The sequence below is a fragment of the Mirounga leonina genome, unplaced genomic scaffold (genome assembly GCF_011800145.1).
Source record: "Mirounga leonina isolate KUSES-001 unplaced genomic scaffold, KU_Mleo_1.0 Mir_129, whole genome shotgun sequence".
Classification (NCBI taxonomy): Eukaryota; Metazoa; Chordata; class Mammalia; order Carnivora; family Phocidae; genus Mirounga; species Mirounga leonina.
The window spans coordinates 13,819,200-13,829,261 of NW_023270323.1; the positions used below are offsets into that span (position 1 = coordinate 13,819,200).

A 10,062-nucleotide genomic window follows, 5' to 3' on the forward strand; every position below is an offset into this window, starting at 1 on the left:
AGGGGACTAGTGGCTACTGCATTGAACATCACTGTTCTGGACATTTTCTATTTCCCCATCTTTGCTATCCCCCCACCCCCAGTACTTACCTTTTCTATTTTCTTCTACATAGCAACAAGTTAATATGTTAACTTGATGCATTAAGAAGTGTTTCAGTGAAGGGCCATAATACCCCCCTAGGTACTATACTGGGTTAGATGGCATCATCTCCCAAAGTCTTCATGGAAATCCTACCTTTCTGTCAGCAGCATTGCCAGTCTGAACGACATTCCATCCTGATTGAAGTATTCATCTTTTCCTTCAATGGTTCAACAAATATTTAGTGAGTACGTGCTCTCTGCAAGGCAAAATATAGAAATTTATGCCTTTCCTGGAACCTCAGATTGTTATCTTATTTAGAAATAATTTCTTGAAGATGTAATTAAGATGAGGTTATACTGGAGTGGAGAGACCATGTGATGACTGAGGTTGAGATTGGAGTGATGGGTCTACAAGCCAAGGAACACCAAAGATTGTGGGCAATACCAGAAGCTGAGAGAAAGGCATGGAGCATATTCTCCCCTAGAGCCTTCAGGAAGACCGTGGCCCTGCTGACACCTTGATTTCGTTCTTCTCTCCTCCAGAGACAATGAATGTTTGTTGTTTTAAGCCACCTAATCTGTGGCAATTTGTGACAGCAGCCCCAGGAATCTAATCGGGTACTTAGGCTGGCCCACCTGTCTTCACCCTGATGTCATTTAATAAGGGCTTTATGGTCTTAAATTTGACACCGAAATTATTAATAGTGAAAGTAGAAGACTGACCCATGGTAGAGTGACCCTGGGTCACTCAGGATACTTAAGAATAGTAAAGGCCAGATGGTGCCTTGATAAAATGAAAGCTTCCCATTTCTTCCCATCTAGGTTTTCTTTCTAACCAGACTTTACCCCAGAAGTCTGCTTTGCATAAGTGTAAGACTTTTTTTGTATCAAACATGTGACTTAAGTCTTAGAAGGAAGCCTGGCTTCTGTCTGCAGCCCATTACTGAGCTAAGGCTGTGATGATCACATTAAGAAAATAAAACATTATTCATCCAGAGAAAAAGAATGACAAGTAATGATATATTAATCCTAAAATGTAACATTCCTATAGCATCTTTCCTAAAATTCATGGAAATACATGCACACGTATGTGTGTGGATATTAAGTGCAAGCACAAATGCGTGCCTAATTGTGGATATGTGTGAGCGTATGTGTGCATCATGGAAGTGAAAGCTATTTTCCCTTAATGACTGAGTGTTCTTTTGAGGAAGCTGGAATCCCATAATAACTCCCCAAGAGTGAGCCACAGACCTACCTCTCAAATAGACAGCCTTTGATAAGTTAAGTACATATTGAAGTCAACTTTGAGGACACCATCAAGATGAACTAAAATTGATCTGAAGGAGAGGCATATGTCCGAAGACCCACAGTTCTGCACCCCACCCCCTCCCTTGTTGAGGAGACCAACAATTTAGAGCAAATCCATATCCAGCATACCACAGACTACTCCTCCCCTACAGAGCCTTGGATTGTTTCCATAAACATGTTTCGCTGCCATACTATTCGGTCACATATGTCCCTTTTATGGGTTTTCAACATGCAGGAAATATAGAATGTTTTACAGACAAGTTTTTTGGTTTTGTTTTTTATTTGTTTGTTTTTACCTCGGAGAGATCTCAAGAGCTAGTGATGGGCCCTTTAGGTTCACTTGAGCAAACAGACCCAGTGAGGGAAATCAGAGATTTACCGGAACCCAGATAAGTAGGTTGAGGAAGACACTAGAGACCTCTCTCTGAGGAGGCCACACTTAGGATAAAGAAACAGCTGTTTTTATTTATACAGAGAGAGGCAGTGAAGGAATGAAAACTTTTTCCTATGGCAGGAAAGACCTTATTAGACCATAATTGATGGGATCCAAGAAAGGTTGCAGAGAATGCCACTGCATTTCAGAGGGTTTCATGGCGCTCCCATAAATTTCACTGATGACATTGATCCCAGTCCTGGAGCAAACCTTTGTGGGAGCTGCATTGTTAGGCTTCATGGATTCCTACTCTTTTCCAGAAAGCTATATATCAGCTATAAAGTGTTACTGATAAGTGTTGGAGCCCATTTCTAGTGTTTCCAGAGCTTGTACAGTCTGAAAACATCCCACATTGTGCCAAAGACTGAAAAAGAACAGACAACCTGATGAGTTTGTTCACATCTACTGGGAGCTTGACAAGCAGCAGGGTATTCAGCCTCCCAGAATTAAAGATCATCTATCCACACATTGGCTGATACACATTGGCCCCGTGCAGTGCTTTTATTTCAACCCTCTGATAACCATCAGCATGCTCTACAAGGGAACTTGGACATTGTTACTTGTCTGCTTTGGGTGAGTTTCAGAGCTTTGCGGCAGCGGGGGGGCGGGGGGTGTTCAGTGTCGAACCATTCTGCTCTTATCAGAGTCCTATTTCTGATCTGCCACTGACCTGAAAGATTTTCAAGAGAGCAATTGTACTGTAGACTGAGAAATACCTATAATTTTAGTTGGAGGTGCAGGGATTTGATGAAGAATGATATGAAGAAAGTGAATGCAGGGTAGAAAATTTTATGTCCTGGAAGGCCCTAATTTTTATTCAGAAGACAATGTCTATTGATTCTTTATAAAGGCAGGACAACTTGTCTTTTATTGTGTGTGACTAAGATATATAAGGCTCTTTTAATGTGTATTTCAACACTATGATTGCATGGTTCAAAGAACTGATGCACTCCCAATAGATGGATCTCAGTACCATGCAGAGAGGATGGTGGAAGGTCTGCACGTGTATGTGTGTTTATTTAACAGGACCCTGGTCAACATTCTGCTTTAATAGCTTTTCTTTACCTACTGAGGGTTTAGCTATGAGTTAGGCATTTGGCCTATGAAGTCCTATTTTCCAACAAATACGCCCTTATCTCTCAAGTCCACATGAGGGGCACATTTTTAAGTAACTAAATTAAAAAATTCCCCGTTTTCATGACTTGGATTTATTTAACTTATCACTCTTCCCTAAGACCGTTTAACTTCTCTCACTGAAAATCTAAATCACATACTTGAAAATGATGGGATCATATTATATATACAACTGAGCTACTTTATACCAAAAATGGGGTAAGGTGCACAACCACTGTATTCCAATGTATATTAAAGTGTATTTGCTTTTTAAAATCTTTTTACTGGAGGGCACCTGGGTGGTTCAGTCAGTTAAGCATCTGCCTTCAGCTCTGGTCATGATCCCAGAATCCCAGGATCGACTTCGGGCTCCCCGCTCAGTGGGGAGTCTGCTTCTCCCTCTGACCCTCCCCCCCCCCCGTGGTTTCTCTCTCTCTCACTCTCTCAAATAAATAAATAAAACCTGTAAAAAATAACTTTTTTATTGGAGAGAATCATATATATTATAAGACAACAGAAGGAATTTCGAATTTCCTATTTGCTGAGGAAAATACTAGTAATTGTAATTTTGCACCTTAAAATACGTGATTGTTTTGTAATTGGAATTTCACTTCCGGAATGTTTTCATATATCATATAATGTTCTACTACTCTTAGCTTGACATTTCAAAAAGTTATAGGGTATCTAAGATTGTTTTTTTTTTTAAAGATTTTATTTATTTATTTGAGAGAGAGAATGAGAGAGAGAGAGAGAGAGAGCATGAGAGGGGGAGGGTCAGAGGGAGAAGCAGACTCCCTGCCGAGCAGAGAGCCCAATGCGGGACTCGATCCCGGGACTCCAGGATCATGACCTGAGCCGAAGGCAGTCGCTTAACCAACTGAGCCCCCCAGGCGCCCCTCTAAGATTGTTTAATAAGCATCTCAATTATTTATTAAGATTAATGGAGATGCATGCACAGTTTAAGAACAAATTGCAATTACTTATTACGCCTGAATTTATGATTGCACCAGATTTGAAGGCAGAATAATCACAAGTCAAGCACCACAACTTGAAAGTGTAGGGAATAATGTATTAACAGCTGATCGTACAAATAACCAAGAAGTAGTAGGAACAGTCCTTAAGAGCAAGAATCCGTGACACCAGAGATAACCAGATCTGAGCCCTTGTTTTGCCACTTAGTGGCCATGTGAGCTAGAGTCTCAGTTTTCTGATGCATAAAATGGGGATAGCACTTCCCAGAGGTTGTAGTTTGTGTGTGTGTGTGTCAAATAAAATAAGCTATGTGATGTACTTATCATTGTATATAACTCAGTATTTTGTAGCTAGCATTTATAAATAATATTCATGACAAAAATATAACATACGAAGAGTATCTCTAGGTATAGGAACTAAACTTCAGGGACTGATTGGTAATGAAACAAACAGCTTAGCCTGAATCACTGGAAGCTACGGGAGGGAGGAATGACCAACTACAGAGGAGTGCATGCAGACTGGAGCAGTTGGAGGGCTGGGGCTAAACTGATAAATCGTTCATGGAATACCACACCCATGTTCCAAACTTTTCCTTCTCAAGCCACTTCGATTTTAGCGGGCAAGGTTTTCAAAATTCAGTGAAGGTTTTTGTTGCAATTGCCAACATAAAGCATATCAATCTTTCTTACCTAATTCTTCCCTTCAATCTTAATAAAGGGAACATGATTTCACCGCCCCTCTCCAAAAGTGCACTAACTTTGGAGGAATGTTGGAAAAGCTGGATAAGGTATATTTTAGCTGAAATGTTGATTGACTTTCAAAGGAGTCACTTTGGTAAAGAAAGTTACAGTTCAAAAAGCTGCCATCTTTTAAGAATACCCAGGCAGACTTACAATTACCTAGCCTTGGAGACTGTTTCATACAAGGATTACCAATTACCTCCTGAGGCCAACGCAGTGGACATTTTTAATCCTAACCCTGCCTGATTCAATGTGGCATTTAGTGCATGCTATTTCTATAACACTGCTACTTGCTCCAACACCGCTTTCTTGGTCTTCTTCTTTAAATCCCCTTATTGTTACTATACCTGTTATGTCTCAAGATTTTGTCCTCTGCCTCAATTTTATTACTAATACTCTCCTAAGGAAATCGTAACCATGCCAGTCACTTTGACTCATATGTTGACAGGTCCCGAATACGTAATTCCTTTTCCTGAATTCCAAATACATATTCCTGGTTTTCTTTGGACTTCTATATCTAGCACACTGGCATCATGTGGGAAAAAAGTATTCTCCTGTTATTCTTTATGTTAACTTTACTCTCTACTGTACTGTCATGGAATAATCATACTTTGAGGAAAGAGGGTCAATAACCATAGTCCTAACAACCAGCCATGAGTGAGGCAAGTCTCCCAGACAAGAAACCAGAATTCCAGGGTGAAGAGTCAGTTTGAAATTTTTTTCTGGCCTGTGGACCAGAAAAGGAAAAGAAAGTGTTACCAAGAACCAGTTCTTGGGGGGATGGAAATCACAATGGGGCCTGGCAGGTGAAAATAAGTTAGCAGCTGGAAAAACAAGATGTCAGGAAAATTTTAAGTGAAGATGCACCTGCTCTCTATGACCAGAGGTAGTTGTCTTAGAAGACAAAGTATATATTGAAACAAAATCTACAACTTGGGAACAAGTTAGGGATGATGGGATAAAAACCCCTTCTTTTTAACATCAACTTTCTGAATTCTCTTTATTTTCCTTTAGTCTTTAGTATTTAGTTTCCCTCATTTTTAAAACCAAGACTTTCTCATCTTGGTTAGAAGTAACCAAGAATAAGAGTTTGTTTATGCTTGGGTAGCAGATTTTACAGGGGCTCTTGACCCAGAGGTGGCAGAGAGGTTCAACATGAGAAAGCTCCATGATAAGGTCACGTCAGCTCTATAAGTCAGGTCAACTCCATGAGAAGGTAAAACTCAAGGTGAAGTCAGAACTCTTTGGTAAGCAGCCACTCTGGGCCTAAAATTCTTTCACTTCTCATACCTGCTACAACATGGAAGGTTCTGGGTTTGAGTTACATTAAAGTGCTTGTTCTTTTATATCTAACATTCAAAAAATCCAAAAAGAGGACCTACTTGCTGCTCCTGGTTACCAATTCCCCAAATCTGTATTTCATGTCTTCATTAATATAGCTTCTCTGAACTTGCTTTCTCATTTGTAAAATTTCAATGTCAATACTTGACCTAACTACTTCTCAGGAATTACTCTATGCAGGTAAGGACTTAATCTGTGCTCTTTCAACCATGTCACCCCAGTATTTTCAAAAGCAACAATCCAGTTCAAATATATTTTTTCATTGGGTTTTTCAAGGGTCTCTAAAAATATTCCAGCTCCACCTGTCTACTCTCTTTTACCATTATATAACATTGAACAGTCTTATTTTTATTCTTTTTACATGTATTCTGTCCTTATAGATTTCTATTCAGCTGTCATAAATTCATGGAGCAGAAAACACATCCTTTCCTTTATATATAATTTCCTGTTTACATGGTCTTGATAAATTAGTGCTGATTGACTCTCAACCTGCCTTTGCTTAATTTTAAAGTATTTAAAGACAGGGCCCATATTACCTTATATGCATTACCAGCCAACCTCTTATTCACCCAAAATAAACTTAAAATTTCATAACGTTTCCATATTTGTGCCTTCATAGACCTCAGATATATCCTAATTTTCTAAAAAATTGCTAAAAGGGAGTTAGCAAGGATTAGTGAGAGTCCCTTCATGAGCTCTAGAGAAGGAGGAGATAGCCTATAAATGTAAATACTACAAAGGATTTTCTTGTTGTGATTATGGCTAAATTAGCCTTTGTATCTGTGCTCATAATGTCACATAAAACATTCAAAGAAAGAAAAGTAGCTCCCTTACGTGAGTGCATAAGATAATTTGCTTATTAAAAGAGAACTCGGCAAGTAGAGCAAGTTTCCTTATCCCTCCCAAACCTTTAAACCTACACTGTGTCCAGAATACTCAGACACACACACACAAACAGTATTGATTTCCAGAATTTCTCCGTGGAATGCCAAAAATAATAAACAAAAAATAAATCAAAAGCAACAGCCTCCTTCCATTATGTATTAAATATCTTCCCCGTGAAGTTAGGACAAATAGACATGTATATAGAGAGCAATGGAAACATAAATCTAGTGTTGTAGTAATCGATTTCTGCCTTGTTCCTTTATTTCTAGTAAATAATGATCTTCAGATCTTTCATGGTGGCACTACAGCAAAAGTCAGCCCCAAGATCCCTGGAAGTGTTTCATCTTTGATAGAGCCAATTGATGCTGCTTCCTCTCCAAAATCATTACACTCACTCATTTTTTGTTGTGGAGTAGAAGCAATATTTATTAGAATCAGAAAAAATTGACAAATGATATTCATTTTAAGAGCTTTCTGTCCAGTCATGTATATGATTACTAAAACACTTTACATTGTTCTATGTCAAACCAAAAAGACTTCTCTAGAAAATGTGGTCCCTGCATGTTACCATTAAGTTACTAAAAATAAAAAATAAAACATTGAAATTACTAGAAAAAAATGAAGTCTTAAATAGTAAGTAGACCTGACTAGACCTGAGACTCAGTGCAGGCTGAAAGTCTCATCTAACCAGATAAAAAGAAATAATTTAATCTGCTTAGATATGTGAATTCACTAAGCAAAGACCACTACTGCAATTTTATACAGACCTCCGTGTTCCTTCCCACTGCTCATTTCTTAGCAAAATTCATAGGATGATGCATGATCAAGACAGATCATTAGATTCTAGAGCACGGAGGAAGATGTCGATTTATTTATAAGATAAACAACTGAGGTTGAATTCTGAATCTGGCACTTAATTATCTATATGCTTTGAAAAAACATCATGTAGCCTTTCTATATAATTAAGTAGCACAAAGATAATAGGTGGAAAGTAATAGATAACTGTCAAGCACCTATTTAAAGTATGCAATTTATATATCTTAGTTTGAAACCAAGATGCTTTCTGGGACCTAGGAGAAGGGATTCCAAGAGGAGGGAGAGAAAGTAGCATGGTGCAAAAGTTAAGAGTTGATCCCGAGGAAAGTTTGATAGTGCAAAAGTAAGTCCTGTAACTTGAGCCTTTTCTCATTTTATTATTATTATTAATTATTATTATTATTTGCTGCCGCTGCTATTGCTGTTATTTCCAAAGGCAAGAGTCTCATGAGACTGACACCATGTCCTCAGTGGCCTAGTCTCCAAAGCTCGTATATATCTTACTAAATCCAATTATATCGGTGAATCATTCTAAGTAACACTGATGCTTTGTTTCAGCCCCTCAGCTCAGGATACACACCTTTTATAAAGAGCTATATTTCTCTGACACAGAGATGTAGGAACTGAGTTTTTGTGGGACCTTGTAGGTGGATGTCAAAAATAAAACAAATGCTGAATGAATCTTATAGAGAAATCAATTGTGTCAACCACAGATTTTCTGGGTCAGCAGGTTGGATATAATCGAAGTAGTGACAGATGCCTGTGATGATGACTCGTGTAGTCACCAATCAAGCCAGTTAAAAACACAGCGTTTAAAAGAAACTGGTACCCTACAACTAAAAGGATCAGAAGAAACTATATATTTCATGCAATCAGTTAAGTGTGGTGCCATTAATGAAGAGCCCTCACAGTCCTCCAACCGTCTTCCCCTGCAAAACTACACCCATCACCTTTGGGTAACCGTACCCTAAAGTCTGCTGAAACCGATGGATTCAAGGATATATTAATACAACTTTAGAGTTCTTATGGTGAAGTGTTTTTTTTTCTTTTAATGAAATCTTGATATCTGTGCGCCACACTCCCACTTTAACCCAATGGTCATTATGTGAAAGAGATGCTGTCAGTGACAATTCAATTTGCTTTTTCAAGAATTTGCAAATGTAGGCAAAGTCAACTGGGAATGATGCATCCTTTATGCAACTTTTACATTAGGAAGAAGTGAGCTCTATTGGATTACCATCGTAGAGACAAGAACAGTAAAAACTAAAAATGACATGTTACCTAATCATTACTTTGACAATAATTGTCACGAACAGAATTTCTTTATAGATTTTGGATGTAGCCTTTGAAGCAAAAAAGACTGTCGGCCTGAGCTAAAAGGATTTTAAAATATTTAATCTTTAAGAGAAGCTCCTGAGACACAGGCTAAAAGAGTTTATAAAGGTCATAAAAAAATTAACTTATCTTGCTGACTGAAGCTTTTTTAATGCACTCTAAGTTACAAAGGAATCGCATCTGGAGCCTTTAGGCCAATGGTCTACTATATTTTTCTCTCATTAGTAAGGACAGCAAAAATCTGCATTTGGATTTTTACCACCGCAATCATCTCTGATTCATTAGTCTTCATGATTGAATATGAGGAGAGCATGGAGCCAGTGGTGTAGGAATATTTTGTACTTACCTCATTTGCTCACATTGCAGTTCAGGAGGCAGCCGGAATCGTGAGTGGAAATGGCCCTGCTATTGGGGCTAAACACGGTTAAAAGACAAACTTCTGTCAGGTCTGTCTGGAAGAAATAAATACAATAAAAGGTCTTTAAGGCAAAGACTATTACTTATGTCAAGCAAAATTCATACCTCTCTTCATATGTAGTATCAGAAACAAAATGGGAGAGACCTCTGCAGACATCATTGCAGTGGGCTGGAGCTCATTCAGGAGAGTTGGACCCAGGATACCCATGTGAGGGGAATTCCACCTTGTGAATATCAGTTCCCTAGACCATAAAGGAGGGGTAAAAAATTGGCCCTGCCCACCTCATAGGGAATTATAAGACATAGATGAAATAATGTATTTGAAAAAGTTTTATTATGATCAACCTCTATATAAATGTTGGGCATTATCATTATAATGACCATGAAGACCATGATTATGCCAAAAAGAGAGATACATAAATATTGTTGTATCTTAGTTTAAATTAACCCAGTAGACATAGAGAGGATTTTCTGAAGTCAGGGTCCACATTTTATCCTTTATCTCCTTAACATCAACAGTACCAGGCACATAGCAGATGCTTAATAAATACCTTGTTTGGAAAAGATTTTATTTATTTATTTATTTATTTATTTATTTATTTATTTATTTATTTATTTATTT

The 10,062-nt window shown here is 38.1% G+C and overlaps 1 long non-coding RNA gene across 1 annotated transcript in view; it reads right to left on the minus strand.

The window, feature by feature from the left end:
* Positions 1–297: 297 nt before the first annotated feature.
* LOC118010194 overlaps positions 298–10,062 on the minus strand; it is a 21,064-nt gene continuing 11,299 nt past the window's right edge. Inside the window, exons 2-3 of the long non-coding RNA XR_004679150.1 lie at positions 9,370–9,475; positions 298–337 (exon numbers count right to left, since the gene is read on the minus strand). This is a non-coding gene — a long non-coding RNA (uncharacterized LOC118010194). The remainder of the gene's footprint in view (positions 338–9,369; positions 9,476–10,062) is intronic.